At 38.8% G+C, this 22,837-nt stretch overlaps 1 protein-coding gene across 6 annotated transcripts in view; it reads right to left on the reverse strand.

The window, feature by feature from the left end:
• Window positions 1-22,837, reverse strand: part of ADD3 (adducin 3) — a 125,139-nt gene that overhangs the window by 44,708 nt on the left and 57,594 nt on the right. The window contains exon 1 of one of the 6 annotated variants that reach the window (XM_036336042.1): window positions 4,853-4,930. The exons of the other annotated variants lie outside the window; for them this stretch is intronic. The gene's annotated coding sequence lies outside the window, so the exon portion shown is untranslated. Of the gene's footprint in view, window positions 1-4,852; window positions 4,931-22,837 lie in introns of those variants that run through there. 6 annotated transcript variants of the gene reach the window in all.

The following is a 22,837-nucleotide window of genomic DNA, read 5'->3' on the forward strand; positions in this document are numbered from 1 at the left end:
AAACGCCAGTCCCTTCTGGGATTGCATAACAGACCAGAGTAATGATTAAAGGTTTTCTTCTCTCTCTCCTGTTTAAAATGGTTTTCTGCTTCAGCTCAAACTACAAGCTATTTGACTAGTTTTGCTAAGGACTGTTTTTCTAAAATGATTTAAAATGTTTTAGAGTTTGTTCAACATCCTGTAGACAGACAGCAGTATCCTGTATATTTCTGACTATAGTGAATTTCCTTAGACATAAATACCACAATGGATGGGGTAACTTGACAAAGAAGGTATTAGGATGTGTCATCAAGACATAGTGTGACCATTTTCAAGGTTAATTTCATACAAGTAATTGTTTAAGTCATTAGACTATCTGAGGCATGATGACTGCAACAGGTTTTTATAACTCAGATACAGTTTAGTAGGCTAAAATTGAGGCTCAATGAGTCCAAGCATCACGACCTTATTCCATTTAGAATTTGATTAGTGAGAAAATGATTCACTAATGTGGACACACATACAGAACAATGTGCCTGCACAGCAACTGACAGTGAGTGCCCTTGGACACGAAAACCCCCTTTTAAATATTGCAAATATGCTTCATTTTCAAGACTGAAATTTGAAGAACTTGCTCTGCCCCTTCCACTTACCAGTGGACATTAGAAAAGTTCAACAATGAAAGAAATAGGAACAGTTGTCACTTAGTAGACTTCAGTGAGATTGTCTCTGCCATCCAGTCGGTCCCATCATTTAATGCAGTGTTTGGGTCCTACAAAGTCCTCAATACATTTTAATAAACTGAACCATATGTCAAACAATTGATATAAAAATTAACATGGAACACCAGTAGTATAATTATCTAACATTACTTGGATAATAAATAGTATCTCAAGTTTTAGAGAAGTATACATATTCAAAGTATGTTAAGCCTTCTGCCAAGAAGTTAGGGTAACCAGCACACAAATACACACTCCAGGCCAAAAAATGTCTTTTTATCTTCCTGTTGTAATTACACAAATCAAATGCTGAAGTTCTTATGCCATTTTGCTTTCAGGACAGGTGTCATTTGACAGAATTACAAGAATAAAATTGTGAAACAGGCAGTGCTAAACAGCCCACGTGTGAGACAGCAAAGATTCCTGCTTCAGTGGCTCTATAACTTTGCTGTGTAACTTGATAACTTTGCTGGCAGGATGATGGTATACAGTTCACCTCTAAGGCTGCTTCCTCAGGACCAAATCAGAAAATGTTAGCTATGTCAAGCAATATCAATTTTAGCATTCAGGGAAACAAAGAGATGGATTAGAGGGCTAGAATGTGAAAACAATTTAAACAAGGGGCTGAAGCCAAGTTTCTAAGCCCTTAGGATTAGCTTTGAATGGTTAGATTCATTGAAAATTACAAGGATCCGTTTTAAAAACAAATATCACCTCACTCGGAATCTTCTCCTCAAGTATTCAAGTTTGATAAAAGGACTTGCTTTTACTTCTGGAATGGGTTTTGTGCCTTGGAAATCGACATTTTACAAAGGAGAGTTTATGTAAAATATAGTATAATATTCAACTTTCCTTTTTTACATCCTTAAACTTTCACATAGCTTAGGCCATATGGCAGGTCAAATAAATTACAGACCACACAATATATACAAAAGATGTTTTCAATTAAATAATAGAAACTTCATATAATTTAGGTTATATAGCTTAAATCAATATTCCAACAAAAATACTAGGTAAATATTACAGTTGGAAGGGTCATTAGAACTCGTCTATTCCAACATCTCATTTTATAGATGGTAAAACTGAGGAACAAGGAAATTGTAGGTGAGCTTATAGGTGATCTACCTATAATCTCACACTCAAGTTACTGAACTCTGAACCCAACATCATCTCATTAATCTGCCGGAAAATGACCCCTAGAGCAGTGCTTACCTATGTGTGAATGGCTGGGACAGTAGAGGCCTACCTTTGGTATTCTAACTACAGGAGAAGTTGGTGAGGGGTTCCCCACTTCCACACAATACTATCACCCCTTTCTTATAGCACCTGGGTTCTGGATTCTGTCCCAAAATGGAAGTAGAAGACTAATGGCATAAATATATCTGACTGGGGAGAAAGGAAAAAACTTGAATATAATCCAGATATCTGTCAAAAGGTGTATGAATAAATAAATTACAGTATATCCAGCCATATATTGAAGTACTATACAGCCATTAAAAAGAATGAGGTAGCTGGGCTGGCTTGGGTAAAATGTGCATAACATACTGGAGTAAAAAGAAGGGGGTTTGAGAGCAGCTCCATAGGAAGTGGTAAAAAAAAAATTCACTCCATTTTTTATAATTACATAATTATTATAAGAAAAATAGGAGTATTATTGAGGATATTAATCGACTTTCTTCAAAAGTTACAAATAAGATCTATTAGGAAACCTTCTAATTTCAATGTTTAACAGCAAACTGGTTGGCAAGCTTTACTCCAGAGCAACTTTAAAAGTGTAAGAGTATCTAACTGTATTCTCCAGAGTTCAAATGGACAGTAGAAATGATCTAGCTCAGTGGATGGAAACCAACATTTTTTAAAAACAAAAAAGAACAGAAAAGAGCCGTGTTTTCTGAGCTGTAAGAAAAATTTATTCCAGAGATTAAGTGTGGGTATGTGGTGTATGTATTGGGTCATGATACAAAACATATTGAAAGCAAGTTTTAAAGCCACTTACCCAAGGTGATATAACTAATAACTACACTGAGTACAGGCAATGATTAATGAAATGCTACACAACACTTGTGATAAGAGATTTACCTAGTATCAACTTGAAAATTATTTTCTTGTTGAGATTATTTATATAGCTAATTCTACTGCTCAGATATTAAAAAGCAAATTTCCGAAATTTCTGATATACTAGTACATACATTATTTAAAGCAAATCTTTGGTTTTCATGTCATTTATAAGAATGATTCTGGGTTAGTATCTAAACATTTCTTACCAATTCTAATATAATCCTTTTAGTAGTTCTGGAATAGGTATGTCTTTACAAAGAATATTAGGATTCTAAGCTGGAAAAGATCTTAGAGAGCTAACCCAAATCCCGAATATTACAGGTGAAGATACTAGTGTCCAAAGAAATAGCCTGTTGATTCTCAGGCTAGTGCTTTTTTTCTATGATACAATGATTTTACTTTATTCTTAAATCCTAATCCCTATCTATCTATCTATCTATCTATCTATCTATCTATGGCCCTAATATGCAAATAGAACAACCGAACAACGGGTCACAATGACGTGTACTGACCACCAGGGGGCTCGCACAGAACATGGCAGGCATCGGCAGCAGGCGGCAGAGCACAGAACATGGTGGGTGTTGGCTGCGGCAGGATTGTGAAGGTGAGTGGGGGCACCAAACCAAGACGGGGCGCCGGTCACTGTCACTGTCTAGTGGTTACTAAAAATTCTTTGCTCCTGTGCGCCACGGTCCCGCCCGACACTCACACCTGCTGCCGGTGCCAGCCCCACTTGCACCTGCTGCCAGCTCTTGGTGCCGGTCCCGATCACTCGGCGCCATCAGTGGGTGCAAGTGGTGGCTGCTGGCTCCCATCACCCCCCTGAGGGCTTCTCCACCACCCCCTGCTCCTGAGGGGTGATCGGGGCAGCAACCACTGCTCGCACCTGCTGATGGCACCAGCCTAACTCCCACCTGCTGCTGGCGCCCACACTGTCAGTATGTGGGAGCAGTGGCGGGAGTGGGGCTTCTGGCAGACAGGGGACTGGGGGCTGCAGAGGGAGGGGCTGGGCAGGGGTGCGGAGGATGGGCCGAGACCTGCTGCTGTGCCCACTGCAGCCTCCCGGCCCACAGTTCCTTTTAAGGTGCACAAATTCATGCACTGGGCCCCTAGTGATGTTATAAAATTGCTAAACACAATTACTACCAAATTACAAAGAGGAAACTGAAGCAAGGAAATGTTAAGAAGTCCAAGTCCAAAAAGGATGACACAATGTCACCCCTGCAAGCGTTGCTGAAATCTACCAATTTCAACATTCAGCTCTGATTTTATCTAGGGCAAGTGGTTCAACTTGCTTGGACAGAATGGGTGTGTCTACCCCACAAGGGTACACAATGAACATGCACGAGAGGAGAGGAAGAAAACAGTCAGTTTAGACATCACCAAGCACATCCTCTCCCTCAACCAGCCCACTTTGGTCAGCGCATAATTAAACACTTCACAGGCATTTAAAAACCAGCTAGAAACAGAACCCTAATGTGTGTGTAGAGGAGCAAGTCAGACCCCATTTGCAAAGAAAAAACTGCTGAACATGAACCTCATTAAATAACAATAGTTCTCCTATAGTTTAACTTACCGTTCATGTCACAAACTCTAGAAAGAACACAGAAGCACAGATAAGGCATGGAACAGAACTTTGGGCTGTAGCCTTCCCCAACTCTTCTGACAAATACCCAACAGCAACAGGACAAAGCATCATTATAATGGAAATAAAGGCTCCTTAGATGCTGCCTTTTTTAAAATTCAATGAACCCCTCTTACACACAAAGTTCATGCCATGATGACTCGAAATACAGTACTGCCAGATTATGCTATTAATACTCCAATAAATTCAGTGTAAAACACTATTCCAGTATTTTCCTTAGTTTAAATAGTCAGTCATCCCCAAAACAATTAAACACAATTCAGTAAATCACTTAAAAACAGAGCCAACAGTGAATAGGAAAAAATTTAGTTGAGTGATAAAGCCACAGGCTTCTCCCCAAGAAGCATATTGCATGTTACTAGCTGCTGGCACAAAATTAACCATCTATCTTATCTATGCTTCCCTCTAAGCTGTGCATGATCACTATTATAATAGACAATCCATTACTTACAAAAAAAAATGGAAGCTGCTGTGCATTTCTTAAGCTGGTTTTGTGTGGCAATTCTGATGCAATGCTGCCCTAAAAATGAACTTTGTTTTAAACAGCGAGATATCCACACTCGCTGCGGTTAGAGCAAGGGTGGAGCCCACTCTGGGGGAAACAACACACCCAGGCAGACTTCAGTGAGAGCAAACTGCACGTTAATATTGCCATAACATTTTTCAGCGCCTCAGAGTCCAAATTAACTGGTTAATCCTCCTTAAAGAATCATGGGGAAAGTTCATGTTTGTAGATCAGTTTTCCTGCCATGAAATGAAATAGAGACTAATTTCTTTTCTTTTTTTTTTTTGGAAGAAAGTAAAGATAAAATGCATGGTATATCACAAAGCTTAACTAACAAAATAGAATGTTAGGTGGAAGTGACTGAACTACTACAAAGGAAGTCCAACCATGCCAACTTCTAAGTTTAGCAACAGCAGCTTCAACATATCTCAAGGTGTCAGTAACATTGCTCACTCTAGAACTTTACTTTGGCCCATTTGGCAAAAACAGGGGATTTGAACATGAACATAAGCATTACCTACCCTTCTCTACCAATGCACTAGGTCTCCTGGCAATCGGAAACAATAAAAGCATTTTCTTATCAACTAACTAGTAAGTACTGCCTTAAAAAATAAGGGATCTGATTTATGGGCTTCCTTTGGCAGAATACTGAAATGAACACATAAATTATTTTGATGAAAATCACTAATATGCATACTATACTTTGAAAAAGTTTGTAATCACCAACTTTTAAAAATAATTTCATGAGTTTTGATTTAAAATTTTATTTATTTAGTTCTAAATAAGATACTCAGTAGTATGCAAACATATATATCTAAAAAATCTTTAATGGTGTCTAAAATAATTTATCAGTTATTGAAACTATCACCAAAGATCTGATTATTAAAAGTGATTTTACAATGGGGGAAAAGGAGACTTATGTAATACTTTAAACAATAAAGAATTTAAATTTTTTAAAAAGTGATTTTACTCAATACTACTTTTTGAATATGCACATTCAGAAACACAACCAACTATTACTTTTAACTAAACTCTTATAACTCATGAAATAAAAAATGTTTCTCAGTGAAATACCCAAGCATGTAAAAAATAAGTTATATAATAATTTACATAGGATTTAAAACAAACAATAGAAAAGGATTGGGGGGGGAAAAAGAGGAAAATGTTATTTTTAATGATACATTACCCTCATCAACAGCTACTCCCTCACACTGAAACAATAAATCAGTCTGGAGTATTGACCATTTCGATATTTTGAGAGATGTCTAAAAAATCGTTTTTCAGGATCCTAGGGAGGGGGTGATGACTGATCTAGCCTTTTGTTGAATTATGAGGTCACTCTTACCATAAGATAAATCAACCCATTCCAAAATAATCTTTCCATAGTTCAAGTGCCTGATTTATTTTTCAACCATAATATGTAATTATAAATCATCTGTTTGCTTTCCCCAAAACTGAATAACTCCAAGGTAGCAGAGTTAGATATTATATCTGAAGAATCCCATATCTTGATACTTTTTGGATTTGCACTGCTGGAAATGTCTGTTTTCAAGTCAAACTTCACTTTCGCAGCTGCAAAGGAAATGACAAGAGAAGAAAAACACAGCCAATATATATCAGCAATTAATTCCATCCACAACTGCCCAGCTGTTTGTGCATGGAAGAATCAGTCTGTTTCCTTTTGGGGCTTTCACCACTGAAAACTGATACTGCACATTCAGGGACACAGGCTGTTTGTAACATGTCAGGAATGTGCACAAGATCACACAGAGTTGAAGAGACAAAATGAAATCCAGATCTAGTTTTCTTGGGATTTGCCAGTAATATTTCATAGCTTAAAAAAGAAAAAACCCAATCACAGAAACAGCAAAATACATGAAAAAATATTCGCCCTTCTGAATATCACCCTTCTAATAAAGAGGAAAATCTGCCAGTGACATCAGATTTAGTATCAAGAATAGACACCGATTTATTGGCTTAGACAATGTGTGACATTCTCAGGAATCCACATGCCCCAGTGCGTTAAATCCAGCCAATACTTTTTGGACTATAGTTGCTTGCCCAATGTGTAGTTAGTCCCTTTAAAAAATCCTTATAAACGTGAAAGTTGTTGAGAACCAATGCTTTCACCACAGTCATGCAGAAAAGCAAGTTTTTCTTGGTTAGTTCTAATATTATTTGGCACTCACATACACCTGCCTGTTTCAGGAATTCATGTAAATTTATAGATCCAATCTTTTAGGAAAACTCTCAAGCAATCAAATGTCTCCTTCCCACTCCCCATCAGTTTTGCAGATTTTATAAAAATACTCCATTACTGAGTGCTAGAGGCTTAACATAAATAACAGTATGGCTCAAGTGCAACTCAAGAAGTATTCTACTCCTCTCTCTTTCTGCCCTCCAACTCCATTTTTTTCAAATATTTATTTCATTTAAATCTTATAAAAAATACAATATTTTAATACTGTAACTTGTTTTCAGTGTGTAAAATAACTTGTGAATAATTATTGTTATGAAAATTAGAGAAAATGATATTTTTAGAACAAAATAATTCAAAACAACTTTAGCTATCTTACTAATTTTTTATATACAACTAAGTATCCCCATAACTGAATTCATTGTTCTAACATAATTCATTGCTTTCCCCTTTTACCACACAAGAATTCATGCACTCCTAATGGTCTTACATTCTGAAATACAAGTTGGATGAGACTCATTTGGGGCACCACTAAGGGCTGGGCTTAACCAATGAAGAAAAGGTAAACTATCTGCTCCAAATACAAGAGCGACATTCCATAAGCTTCAGAATGAAGATGCTCTCAAGTGCCAGAACTCAAACCAGCTCAATGAGAAGTTGTCTGCAACTAAAGTGCTGTGAAAGCACCAAGTGTGACTTCTTAAAGAAACACAAGGCATCTCAAACACGTGACAGACTAAAAACAAAGCACAAAACAAAAAAAAGGGGCTATTTCCTTAATACCATTTGATCAAGGGTACATCAGGGGTGGGAGGGGGAGCAAAGGAAAAGTTTAATCTTTGGCTGATGGCGACACTAACTTCTATAAATATAACTATCAGTGACTCAAACAGACACAGGGATGAGTTTTGCTTGACAAGCTTCAACTCTGAGAGACATTCAGACTAGCTTGAAATGTCTAAAGCAGCGGTTCTCAACCTGTGGGTCGTGACCCCTTTGGGGGTGGAACGACCTTTTCACAGGGGTCGCCTAAGACCATCGGAAAACACATATATAATTACATATTGTTTTTGTGATTAATCACTATGCTTTCATTATGTTCAATTTGTAACAATGAAAATACATCCTGCATATCAGATATTTACATTACGATTCATAACAGTAGCAAAATTAAAGTTATGAAGTAGCAACGAAAATAATTTTATGGTTGGGGGTCACCACAACATGAGGAACTGTATTAAAGGGTCGCGGCATTAGGAAGGTTGAGAACCACTGGTCTAAGGGAAGGAACCTCCCAACCTGCAGGTTGGCTAAGGAAAGAAAAGATCTCTCTGAACTGTTTAATTTAGGTCATTTAAACTCAGGATAGTCTAACTAGAGCCTGGGGTAGCATTAAAAGACCCTTTAAGGGGAGGAAAGGATATTGATATGAAATTACTGATTCATTTGAAAAGTGGTTTTCTCCCCAACAATTTATAATATTTTTAATTTTATATATGTACTTTTTAAAATTTTCAAATATACAGAAAATTTGGAATAATCTTACACTGAGAACCATATAAGCACTACCTGGATTCTACCATTAATACTGTATATAAAATAAGTATAGTATATTATCCACACTGTACTATATTTATCACCTATCTCTTCATCTATCCATCCCTCTATTCATCTGTTAATCCATCTTATTTTTAGTGAATTATAATGTAAATTACAGACACCAGTATACGTCCCCCCAAATACTTCAGCATGCATATCTTTACCTAGAGTTCAATATTTGTTTATGGTTTTTTTCTTTCCATGTAAAATTTACACACAACGAAGTGCAGAAATGTAAATGTACACTTGTATAACCCAAGCTCCTATCAAGATATAGAACATCACCTTCACACCAGAAAGTTCCCTCATGCCTTTTCCCAAGCAACTCCCTCTCTCACTTCCCCAGAGGCAATCACTATTTTGATTTAAAACAACTCCAAACAATCGTGTTTTTGCAACCTATGCATTAGAACATTCTCACTATATCACATAACTTATAAGGTTCCACAAAATTATCAGACATGGACAAAATAGATGAAGGAGCCTAAGGGGGAAAAACACGTTAAAAGGAAGTATAGCCTTAGCTGATCAATGATTCTCACTCATCATTGATGTTTCTATATCTCTCCTTCTCCCTTCCTCTCTGAAATCAATAAAAATATATTTAAAAAAGAAAAGGCAGTATAGTCTCACCTGTTCCAACTACTCCACTTCTTAGGTTAAAAAAACAAAATACAGTTTAGAAAGCTTGGCTGCTTATACTAGTCATCCAACTGGTCAGTAACTTATTGGCCGAGCCTAGTCTAAGGCTCTTAGGCAGCAGCTCTGCACTTCATTTTAGGATAAAAAGAACTAAAGTTTTGGAGATAATGCTGTCTCTGAGGAAGAGCTCTCCCACTTACAGGCTATGCATCTTAAACAAATTTTTTTTTGGGGGGGGGGTTGGTTTTTAAAATGCCTTTTACTTTCAGTGTTCTCATATGGAAAAAGGAAAATCTTAACTCATAAAGCTCTGCGACTAAAGAGATAATCACTGCAAAGTGCCTGGCATATAGAGAGTGATCAAAGGAAAGAAAAGTGGAAGAAAAACTGATAGTATGAGGCAGTTCAAGAATAAGTACATTCACATACTGCTTCTAAGTGTCTGTGCTTTCCTTACTCATTTTGTACATGCAAAGAAAATAGCAAAAGCAAATAAAGCAGAACTCTTTATTCAATACTGAGATAACAAGTTTTTACATCTAATAAAAGGGCTAATTATTTTCCCTTTGCCTTCCTATTATGACAGAACAGGGGTGGGAGAGGAGGAAAACAGACTTTTCACTTTGAAGAACTACTTATACCTTATAAACTTGTATCTTCATCTGTCTTTTTATAAACAGCTCCCGTTGCCTAGCAAGATCTTCCTTTTTCTACCAAGTGAAAGTTCAAGGCTCAGTTAATAATCCAACCTACTTTGCTGATCTACTCTGTCCAAATTTAAAGCTCCTTCATCCGTGTCTCCACAATGCTTTAAACAACAGCATTCCAGAACAACTCATACCAGCTGGCTGTTTCCAGGGGTTTCCCCTACTTGAATGGGAGTACCTCTGTATCCAATGCCTAGCATCCTGAAACCATCCATGTCTGCGGAATGGATATTCCTGGGTAATGGGTATTCAGTTACAATCAAAGTTGCCCGGCCGGCATGGCTCAGTGGCTGAGCATTGACTTATGAACCAGGAGGTCATGGTTGGATTCCTATGCATGCACATGTCCCGGTTGCGGACCAATCCTCAATGGGGGGCATGAAAGAGGCAGCCAATCAATGAGTCTCCCTCATCATTGATGTTTATGTATCTCTTCCCCTCTCCCTTCCTCTCTGAAATCAATATATATGTATATATTAAATAGAAAAACAAAGTAGCAAAAAACCCTATTGAACATTCACCAGAAAGGAAAGCAAAGTGCCAGAAAAACAGGGGGTCAGGGAGATGGTCATAGAGCATATTAAAAGGCATGAAATTAAAAAAAGATTAAAAGCCAACTGTGTGCAAACATCTGTGTTCTCAGAGAAACGACTGCTGCTAAGCAGGTGAAGTGCCACTGGAATAAGGCAGATGGCTGTGTGTTTTATACAGTTATCCATGTACCACCCACAGCAACTCAATCAGGTAGTACTATTAGGCTCCTTTCATAGATGAGAATGCTGAGATTCAAAAAGTTTAAGGAAATAGGTCACACTAGTAATAATGAAGATAAAAAGTAGAGAAGTGACTTTTTGTCAGAAGTGATTTTCATAATAAGCTAATTTTACAGTGTGGAGGGGGTCTGGGGTAAAGAAAATGCAGATAGTTGTGGGGCCACCAAACAGTACAAGAGATGCAGCTGAGGGAGCAACTCTCAAGGGGGGGGGGGGGGGGAAGCCTGGACCAAAATCAAACCATAGCTGAGGTGATAAGAGGTATGTGAGTTCTATGTAGGAGTAATCTTCATGGAACAGTCTGCTAATCTGGAGTTATAAAACCTTAGTCAGAGACGGCCCTTGAAGCTTAGGAGTGCTAAAGAAAAAACAAGAGCCTCGCCAACCTGGTGAAACACAACTCCGGTCTGCGGGCATCTCTGGCCACATTCTGTAATTTCCCATTTAGGAAAACCCTGGTTTTGCCTCCCTTGCAAAGATGGATTTGTGAAGGAAAGCCTCCACCTTGAAGTTTAAAGCCTCAAATCCCACAGCCCTCTGACTTAACTCCAACAAATAGCACTCATGACACATTGACTCACAATTGTCTGTTCTGGGATAGCTCTCTCATGTGCTATGAGCAACTAGAGAACAGGGCCCCTCAGGACCTCGTAGAGGGGAACTTCAAAAAATATTATGGTTGATAAATGAATACTGTCCTTTGCCTAGTTAATATCTGATAGGTGGTTATTTGTTAAAAGAGGTAATCCAGGATTTAAAAAGAAGCAATTACAGAAAAGCCTGTAAGGTTACAGATAAATGCAATATGCTTAGTGGTCAAATAGGTTTTCTTCTGGATAAAAAGAAAAAAAAAAAGTAAAAAAACATAACCTACAATGACTGGCAAGTTAAACCTAAGAAAGCTGAGGTCAAAATTCAGTAAATCATTAGGTCTGAAGATCAGGCATAATCCCCATCTAAAACAAAAATTAACTGAACTAGTGAGCTTGTATTGTATCTGAAGGTTGCCAAACTTGAAATAAAAAAACACACACACCAATATGTGGCTTTGACCCTACCATGGCATAATGCTTCCCAAAACAACCTGTTTTATTTACCACTCTTAGAGGAAGATAAAGACTACATGAAAACAAAACAAAACAAAAACAACAATAAAAAGAGAAGAGTAATATCTACTCTTAAAAAAACCTGGATTCACAATTTCTGCTTTGAGGAAAAGTCCAAAAATAGAACAGAAAACAAGTAAAAATAAAATGTAACATGAATATACAGCATATAAAAACATTCATGACACATGAAATATTTTGTTAAAATATATTACTTTTGCAATCTTGTCCAGTCAAGAAGACAGCATAGGTAAATGTGGTACTTGAATCCTCCCACAATCACTTTGGAATTTAACAATGAACTACAAAACCACTATCTTTCAGAACACCTGAAATCTAGCTGAACAGAAGTCCTACAACTAAAGTTATAAAGAAGAAGCCACATGGAGCCTGGTAAAAGAGGCAAAGACATGAAACAGGGCTGGTCCCACATCCACGTGTGGCATATTAAAATCAGGAGGGATATCTTGGCTTTGGCAGTCTCCTCTGAGGAGCAAGGAATCCCAGCCCCAAACCAGCCCCACCAGCCTAGGGTTCCACTGCCAGAAAGAGAAGTCTTCATAACTCTGGCTGTGAAAACCAGCAGGGATTGTGGCTGAGACACAAAGCGCTTCTGGAGTCTCAGGCAGTTCTCTTAAAGGCCCCACACATGGACTTACAGGAAAACTCTGAGCTCAAAAAAGCCAGGGACACAAGGGGAGAAACTAAACTGGCTTCAGGGTGAGCGCTAGAGGGGCAGCTTTTTCCCAGAGAGAAGTGCTGGCAGAGGCCACTGTTCCCTTGTAGAGCCCTCCCGCCAACAAAGCCAGAGGCTGGTGCCATATCTGAGTCTCCATCAACCCTGCTAAACTGTTAGCCCCACCCTGGTATTCCCTGAGACCCACCCCACCCAACTTGTGGGTCTACCCAAGCTGCTTCCAGGGGCTTTTCCACACAAAGGACCTGTCTTAACTCATGCTGTAGACTTTCCTAAACTTTCTCAAATAAGCAGTATCTGGCCTCAGTGTGCCCATACCTCTGGCTAAGTGTCCCCGGCTCAGCACTAACATCTGCTGGCCTTGGTTGGCCTCACATGGGCACCTCCAAGCCCAGGACAAATAGCAGTCATCTGCAGATCACTTTGTAGCTCAAGTCAGGTGACCCTGGGCAGCACACAAGTTGCAGTTGACCTTGGCCTATACCTCCTAGAGGCCCCAGAACCACCCCTACAAGCAACCCACTCAAAGGGTGGACTCAGTGGGCACCAGAGCCCTGCTGGATTAAGTCCTGCTCCGTGGGGTAGGCCCCTATATAGCTGAACTTCCATGGTGGTTATAGCTAGTCCTCGTAGCTCATTGGCCTGGGGGTAAATCCCTCCCATTGAGGTGCCAATAGTAATCAAGGCTCAACTACAACAGAAGGGGGTGTACACAGCCCACACGGGGGAGGGAACATACCTGGAGTGTCAGCTCAGGTGATCAGGGATACTGTGCCACTGGATCCTACAGAAAACCTACAACATTAGGGCCACTCTACAAAGCCTGGAAAATGTAACAGCTCTACCTAATACATAGAAACCAACACAGGGAGGTTGCCAAAATGAGGAGAAAAAGAAATATGTTCTAAATGAAAGAGCAGAACAAAACTCCCGAAAAAGAACTAAAAAAATGGAGACAAGTAATCTACCAGATGCACAGCTCAAAACATTGGTTATAAGGATCCTCAATTATCTCCGTGAAAACTTCAACAAAGAGCTAGGAAACATAAAAATAGAACTAGAAAACATAAAAAAGAACCAGTCAGAAATAAAGAATACATTAACTGAAATGAAGAATACATTACAGGGAATCAACAGTGGAGTAGATGAAGCAGAGGATCAAATCAGAGGTTTGGAAGAAAGCAGAAAACACCAATCAGAACAGTAAAAAGAAAAAAGAATCCAAAAAAGTGAGGATAGTATAAGGAGTTTGTCTCTAGGACAACTTTAAGCATACCAACATTTACATTATGGGGCGCCAGAAGGAGAAGAGAGAGAGCAAGAAATTATATTACAGTTAACATACAATATAACATTATAACATTATTGTATGTCAACTGTGACTGAAAAGTAAAAAATTATTTAAAGTAATATATCTATATATATTACTTTTGCCTTGGTCAGCTCTATCTAAAGGTATAGGACTAAAATTCTTGCTTTTTCTAAATATGAGACGAAATCTCTTTAGTTGGAAAAATATGTTTCACATTTCAAATAATTTACCCAGTTTAAAAAACACAAAGCCATACCAAAATTTTTTAAATCTTGGGAAATTTAAATATTCTCATCCAAAAAATTCAAGTTCTTAGCTTGAACATTGCTGTAAAATAGGTAGGTGGCCAAGTTGACAAATCACATGGCTTAGAGGTCTAAACTTCTCCAACATCAAGCCCTAGAACACAAGCTGCTTCTCTTTGACAAGAACCACATCCCATCCTCTAAAGCAGTGGTTCTCAACCTTCCTAATGCCGCGACCCTTTAATACAGTTCCTCATGTTGTGGTGACCCCCAACCATAAAATTATTTTCGTTGCTACTTCATAACTGTAATTTTGCTACTGTTATGAATCGTAATGCAGGATGTATTTTCATTGTTACAAATTGAACATAATGAAAGCATAGTGATTAATCACAAAAACAATATGTAATTATATATGTGTTTTCTGATGGTCTTAGGCGACCCCTGTGAAAGGATCGTTCCACCCCCAAAGGGGTCGCGACTCACGGTTTGAGAACCGCTGCTCTAAAGTTATTAATAAGCTTTTTCCAAGACAGTGTTTAGAGTAGACATTTTCTCCCCATCTTCACTCCCATTCCTCAACCCTTCCAGATCCACTTGCCCTTAGTGAAATTATTTTTGGATGATTGTAGATTTGCTACCTTTCAATTTCTTCAGGCATGATAGGAGGTTTAATTAAAACAAAAAACAGCCCTAGCTGGTTTGGCTCAATGGAGAGATCATCGGCCTGCAGACTGAAGGGTCCCGGGTTCAATTCCAGTTAAGGGCACATGCTCTGGTTGTGGGCTTGATCCCTGAGTAGGAGTGTGCAGTAGGCAGCTGATCAATGACTCTCTTTCATCATTGATATTTCTATCTCTCTCCCTTCCTCTTTGAAATCAATTAAAATGTATTTTTTTAAAAAATAAAACAAAATCAAACATAAAAACAGAACTGGCCTATAAACAAGTCTCTTCCTTGCATTTTAGGGGCAGTTCAGTTTACTGCATCACACTCTGTCCCCAAGTATTACTAAAGTTGGAGATTAACTTGCTCTGTGCCAAATCTATGGCTGTACTGATTTTAATCTACTCTGATTTTAGATTTTAAAATTTTCTCTTTAAATCTTAGTTGGTAAGTCAATTCATCAACAAATCTTTCTCCTTTCTGCTTAAATTCATTTTTCCTTTTAGCAACAATTCATTCAACACCTATTATATGCTGCAATTCAGGGCGTAGTATAGTGGAGAATGCAAAAAATAAATGAGACATTATCCCTGATCCTAAGCTAACAGAAACTTGGTAGGCTGGGGGAGGCTCAGACAGCTTCTTAAACAATTGTAAGTACACACTGTGCTCCTGTGTTATAATAGATACATTGCAGACTTAGAGAAAGGAGCCCATTTGAAAGGTTCGGGGGAAGTTACAATTGGCGTTTGGTATTGGGGGAGAGGATGGTAAGTACAAGCCTGGCAGAAAGATATGCAAAGACAACATACTTCTTAATAAACTGGTACTCTGACACATGGCTTTACTTTAAATGAAAGAATCACACATTGCAACTAATGCAAAAGGGAAATAGAAATTGTTACTGGTTAACAGCTTACAGTGGTTTATATAATTTAAACTATAGAACCCTACAATCGACTAGCAAACCATGTAGTTTAGTGTCATGGGCTTTTGCTTTCACCCTAATTTTTTACTTGTATGCTAAGAAAAGAAACTCGAAAGCTATTTATATCCCCCCTTTTTTTAGAACAATGCTTGTTTACACTGCACTAACCAGTGACTTAGAAATAATTAAGACCAATTATCTTGAAGCCATTCAAACTGTAATCTGCCACCACATCATCATGGAAGTAGTATAAGAATGTTCTAGGTTAATACCAATGTTAAAAAACAATGACATGTCAATCTGGAACACCAGTACCATACCCTATGGGCTCAAATCCTTAAAAGTTTGAGCATGGTAGATTTAATGAAAGGGGCTGGAAAGAAAAAAATAAAACTAATCACCAAGCACTGTGTTTGTAAGACACCTAAATTCTCAAGGTTACTGGCCCAGAAAGATGCTGACACATATAGAAAAATTACTTCTGTGGATTGGAAAACTGGGCTAACCTCATGAAAGGTGAAAAGTATGCCATATTAAATCGCTAAGAACAGATAACCTATATTATCAAGTTACTACTGGAGTGAAAATGCCATAGGCTAACATATAAGATATGTTTTCACATCCAAGCACACATATATAACAAATTCTCTTTTATAGTGAATATTATAAACACCATCATTTGCAACACACCCTATATAACAACCTGAATGAAAATATCTTCTAAAACAAAGTAGTATTATTTATATTGTGAATTCTTTACTCTAAAGATTCCTTGCCAAGTTCTTTTAAGTAGTAATGTCTCCTATTCAATATAAGATACAGCCAACTTTTTAGAGCACATAATTACACAAAGCAAGGGTCATCTGTATTTTATATTCATGAATTCACACCTATAATACATAATCTCTGAGAAAGAAAGGAAGGACGGGAGGGAGGGAGGGAGGGAGGGGGAGGGAGGGAGGGAGGGAGGGAGGGAGGGAGGAAGGAAGGAAGGAAGGAAGGAAGGAAGGAAGGAAGGAAGGAAGGAAGGAAGGAAGGACCTTTGCAAAATGTTCAGTCTGAAGGGGTTAATCCTCATGTAGGAATTCCTCAATGAACCATTGATCACTGGACAGTGTATAAGTCCCTTCCTCAGAAAACAACAAACAATTCAGGAGAACTGCTCTTGAGTCTCTGAGAAGGGAGGTGACTAGTGCAGGACAAAAACTGGGAGGAAGAGAGGAAAGGAGGAGCTAAGAAAGGAGATGAAGAGACAATTTAAGAAACTCAGAGTGGCTTGAGATAAGGAGGATCAAGTAACTGTGACAGCAGTCTGAGGCAGGGCACACCCAAAGGGAGCTATGTGGCTTATTTCAAGGGGGTGGAAACTGAGCAAGGGAACAATTTTGGTTTTGTTTAACTGAAAGGTTGTGCAATCCTACAAATGGGAGAAGGAAAAAGAAGGGTTAGTTTTTCTAATATAGAAAAAGTTAGGAAGTAATAAAGGGTTATCACTTAAAAATATTAAAGCAAAAAAAAAGGAAAGTAAATACCATATATGAAAATGAAAAATTGAGAAATTAAAGGAAAAACACTATAAATTCCATGTAAACCCAGAGCAGCATTATTTATTGATTGTCATGAAAAGCTCTTTATCCTGTGGATTCTGCCATCCTCCAAACAACAAGATTCTTATAAAGCATACTAATAAGAATTTGGGGGTATGTGGATCAGTGTAAAGCTTTTCTTCACTCAAACTTTCAATTTGGCAGCTTACAGAAACAATCCTCAATGGCTAAGTTTTTAAAACTCCAAGATAAGCAGGACTTGACTCCAGTGGGCTATTTCCAAGTTGCCAAGCCATTAATCTAAAACAGCTCTTAACCTCTTTAAACTGATTCCTGCTGGTCCAATATAATGAATGATACAATGTTTTAAATAAAAAGGGAGTGCAAAGAGAGAAAGAAGGCCCAAACTCATGCCTTTGGAGTTACTATTAAGTTAAAAACCAAGGGAGATGAACCAAAATGGCGGCATAGGTAAACACCTGTACTTGCTGCCTCTCACAACCACATCAAAACTACAACTAAAAGACAAAACAAAACAAATATCATCCAGAACCATGGGAAAGCTGGCTGAGTGGAAGTTCTACAACTAGAAGGAAAGAAAAAAGCGCACTGAGACTGGTAGGAGGTACGGAGGTGCTGAGGTGCACTCGAAACGGGCTGGCAACTGGGTGCGCTGTTGTTTTCTTCAATCAGGAGGGAGATACAAGCTCCCGATTGCTCTGAACTCCAGTTCCGGGTGAGACTCTGGGGACCCAGACTCATACAGGGAGAATCTGGACTGTCTGGCATCGGGCCAGAACATGAGGACGGCTTCCTCTCAGAGGTGCTCGCAGCGATGACTGTTCCTACACGGGGCCGCGGACACAGAGACCCGGGACCTCTCTGGGGCAGGGCTGACTGGCAGCCATTGCTGCTTACTCTGCCCTGGTGATTCCCTGAGACCTTGCCCCACCCAATTTACAACCCCACCCAAGCTGTGTACAGCGACTTTTGTATATGAATGGCCCGTCCTTTTAAACCTAAAACCTAACAAACTGCAGCTGGGTCAGAGAGCTCCAAAGCTTCCAAAAGAAGGCCTAAGGCCCAGCACCAGCAGCCTGCATTGCTTCACAGCTGCGCCTCATCTGGGCACTTCCGAACCCCAAACAAAGAGGAGGAATCTGCAGATCTCATTGTAGCTCCTGCTGGGTGCCCTCAGGCAGTGGCTGACTTTGCACCTCCTTGGAGATCCAAGAGCCAGTGTACCCACTGGTCAGTGTGAGACCATACCAGATTACAACTCTTCACATCCATAGCGACACACTCAAGGAGCAGACTCAGTGAGCACCTAAGCCCCACTGAAGCAAGTCCTGCTCCATAAGGGTGTCTCCAGCACAGCAGTTCTCCCATTGTACACACAGTTGGTCCTCACAGCCAATTGGCCTGGAGGTCAATTCCTCCCAGTGATACCAACAGCAATCAAGGCTTAACTACAACAAGACTGTGCACACAGCCCACAAAGGGGTGCACCAAGAGTGTCCACCTCAGATAATTGGGGAGGCTGAGCCACTGGGCCCTGTAGAGCACCTAGCACACAAGGCCACTCTATCAACATAGGGAAGCAGCCAAAATGCAGAGACAAAGAAACATGTCACAAATGAAATAAATGGAGGAAAGCAAACTACTGGATATAGAGTTCAAAACCACAGCTATAAGGTTACTCAAGAATCTTCTAGAAACTCCAAGAAATTTAGTGAAACCCTCAAGGATATGAAAAAGGATCAATCAGAAATTAAGCATACACTGACTGAAATAAAGAATAATATACAGAGATCCAACAGCAAACTAGAGGATCCCAAGAATCAAGTCAAAGATTTGAAATACAAAGAAGCAAAAAACACCCAACTGGAAAAGAAAAAAGAATCCAAAAATATGAAGATCGTGTAAGGAGCCTCTGGGACAACTTCAAGCATACCAACATCCGAATTATAGGGGTGCGAGAGAAGAGAGAGAGCAAGATATTGAAAACCTATTTGAAGAAATTATGACAGAAAACTTCCCCTACCTGGTGAAAGAAATAGACTTACAAGTCCAGGAAGCGCAGAGAACCCCAAAAAAGAGGAATCCAAAGAGGACCACACCAAGACACATCATAATTAAAATGCCAAGGGCAAAAGACAAAGAGAGAATCTTAAAAGAAGCAAGAGAGAAACAGTTACCTACAAGGGAGTACACATACGACTGTCAGCTGATTTCTCAACAGAAACTATGCAGGCCAGAAGGGAGTGGCAAGAAATATTCAAAGTGATGAATGCCAAGAACCTACAACCAAGATTACTCTACCCAGCAAAGCTATCATTTAGAATTGAAGGTCAGATAAAGAGCTTCACAGATCAGAAAAAGCTAAAGGAGTTCACCACCACCAAACCAGTATATGAAACTAGAGGCCCGATGCACGAAATTCGTGGGGGGGAGTGGGGGGGGTGGGAAGGGGGTGTCCTTCAGCCCGGCCTGCACCCTCTCGCAATCCGGGATGCTGGCTCCTAACCGCTTGCCTGCCTACCTGCCTGATTGCCCCTAACCTCTCTGCCTGCCTGCCTGCTCACCCCTAACCACTCACTTGCCTGCCTGATCGCCCCTAATTTCTCGCCTGCCTGCCTGATCACTCCTAACCACCTCTGCCTTGGCCCCCGCCACAGTGGCTTTATCCAGAATGACCTCCAGAAGGTCACTCGGCTGTCCAGTCTAATTAGCATATTATGCTTTTATTATTATAGATGCTGAAGGGTATTCTTCAAGAAGAGGAAGAAGAAAAAGGTAAAGATAAAAATTAAGAACAACAAACTGACAACAAATACATATCTATCAACAAGTGAATCTAAAAATCAAGTGAATAAAAAATCTGATGAACAGAATAAACTGGTGAATATAATAGAATCACGGGCATAGAAAGGGAGTGGACTGACAATTCTCAAGGGTAAGTGGGTGTAGGGGGTACGGGAAGAGATTGGACAAAAATCTTACACCTATGGATGAGGACAGTGGTGGGGGTGGTAAGGGCATGGGATGGGGTGGGAACTGGGTGGAGGGGAGTTATGGGAGGGGAGAGGAACAACTGTAATAATCTGAACAATAAAGATTTATTAAAAAAAGAATCACTGGACTAGTAACAAAACTGTACTATTTCCACTCTAAATGATAGTCTTTGTATTTCATTAAATTAAGAACTAACATACTTAAATGTATTTTTTCATGGTCAAAAAAATATAAAGATAGTTGTCCCAATTAAAAAAAAAACTGAAAATGAGAAACAATAAGATAATACACTGAATGCTATATTTTTCAATCATGTGGCTAAAAATTACAGAAAGGATTTCGGAGAGGGCTTCTGCCAGAAACAAATTACTTTCTTAAATTTCTAGTTTAACAGTTATGTAACACCTTTGTTACACCCTCAGAAACGAAGCAGGAGAAAAAATATTTCAAGCTTTTTGCACATGATTTATATTACATTAATCAAATCTGTTCATTCCTCCAAGCATTCATTAGTACCTTCCTACAGAACTGGAAAAAGGACCCTGTATATTCAACAAGTGTTGGCTTTTGCCATGACACAAAAATCAAGATGTACCTGATAAACCAGTAAGCACTAATACATCTAGACCTGGTGTTTTTAGAAGTCAGAACAGAGCAACCAGCTATAGCACTAGGATTCTGACTCATCAGTTTAAAAACAAAATGTATAGCTCTAACTCAAAAGAGGAATCTAAACATGCAAACCTCAATATAAAGTCATTATATAGATTGTATCATTATTAAAAGATACTCAAGAATACTCTTATTTGAGTAATTTTGAAAAAAAAAGAAAGAAAACACCCTAGACATTTAATTGCATCACAGAGAATATAAACAGCTTAAAACTTCTGAAAATGATGAACTCAATGTTGTCAAGAAAAAATTGCTAAATTAGAAGCCAGGTTTTCACCAATTATAGGGGAATATAGAATGCAAGTTCTTTCTACAAGATAGGGAGCTGTTACAGAGCTCCAACACATACAGTCAGAGTCTGAAAAGGTAATATCCTCAGTAAAAAGGTAGACACACACACACACACACGAAAAAAATTGTCCACCAAGTGGAATTAAACACACACACACACACACACACACACACACACACACAAACAGAACAAACAACCAAAAAACATTACTAGTATATGTTTTTTCAAAAATGCTGAGTGGGAAAGGAAAGTCTCCCCTGAGAATCTGTACCAACAGGTTGACCCTCCCAAGAATTTAGAATTTGAATTTACACACCAGCATGGTCCAGCAAACTCCAAGTCTAGAGAGTAATAACACAAAGTAGTCTTAGGTCGGTAGCACCCCCCAGACAGTTGGCAAAAAGGTAACATAAATCCTGTCCGCATAAAGGTACTCCCAAAACAGGCTGCCTAAGGATTGCCACACATAAATGCTGCCAAGTTCAAAATTCAGAATTACAAAGCACATGAATAAACAAACCACATTAAACAAAAGTCAGTAGGAACAACAGAGTAGAATTTGGCACCTTCTTCCCTTGCTCCCCAGAACTTCAGATAATAGAACTTCGACACACAGAACATAAAATAAGTGGTGAAGGCCTGGGGTAGGGGTGGACTGGAAGGAGTCAATGGTGGTGGTGGTGGTGGGGATAGGGAGGGTGGAGGGGAGAGAACATATGTAATACTTTCAACAATAAAAAAAAAAGAGTACTGAAAATCAGAAGTAGTATCTAGCTTTTTCGAAGCATGAAAATGTATTTCTTCCTTAAATCTCAGTCAGAGAAATAAAAAAGGCACTGTAAAGATAATAATAAGAAAAGACAACCCAATTTTGCCTATCAGTAAAAGATCTGGACAGGCATGTTATAAAAGAGAACATCCAAACAACCAATAGATAGATACATGAAGTGCCCATCATCATCAGGCATCAGGGAAATACAAGTGAAAACCACATTGAAATACTGCTATCTACACACCTGTATGGCTGAAATGAAAACAAAAATAAAAAACTTAATACTAAGTATTGGCAAGGATGTGAAACATTTAGAATTCTTAAATACTATAAGTCTTTATGTCAATTAGTACAAATACTTTGGAAAACTGTTTGACATTATCTATGAAAGCTAGACACATACATGCCCTATAATCCAGTCACTTCTCTCCCAGGAATACACCTAATAGGAATGCATACATATGAACACCAAAAAAAAAGTTCATGGCAGAATTGTGTTTAATACTTTAAAACTGGAGACAATCTGAATGCCCATCAATCATAAAATGGATTACACACAATAATGAGAATTATTGTTACATGCAACAATATGGATGAATTTCATGGATAAAAGAGCAAAGGAAGCTAGAAGATTTGTTAAATCCTTTCTCACAAAACCAAAGCATTTTCCTAATCTAAACTCTTTTATTTTTTATTGATTTCCACAGAGAGGAAGGGAGAGGGCCAGAGAGTTAGAAACATCGATGAGAGAAACACCAATC

Source organism: Myotis myotis, unplaced genomic scaffold (assembly GCF_014108235.1).
Source record: "Myotis myotis isolate mMyoMyo1 unplaced genomic scaffold, mMyoMyo1.p scaffold_m19_p_15, whole genome shotgun sequence".
In the NCBI taxonomy this organism is placed as follows: Eukaryota; Metazoa; Chordata; class Mammalia; order Chiroptera; family Vespertilionidae; genus Myotis; species Myotis myotis.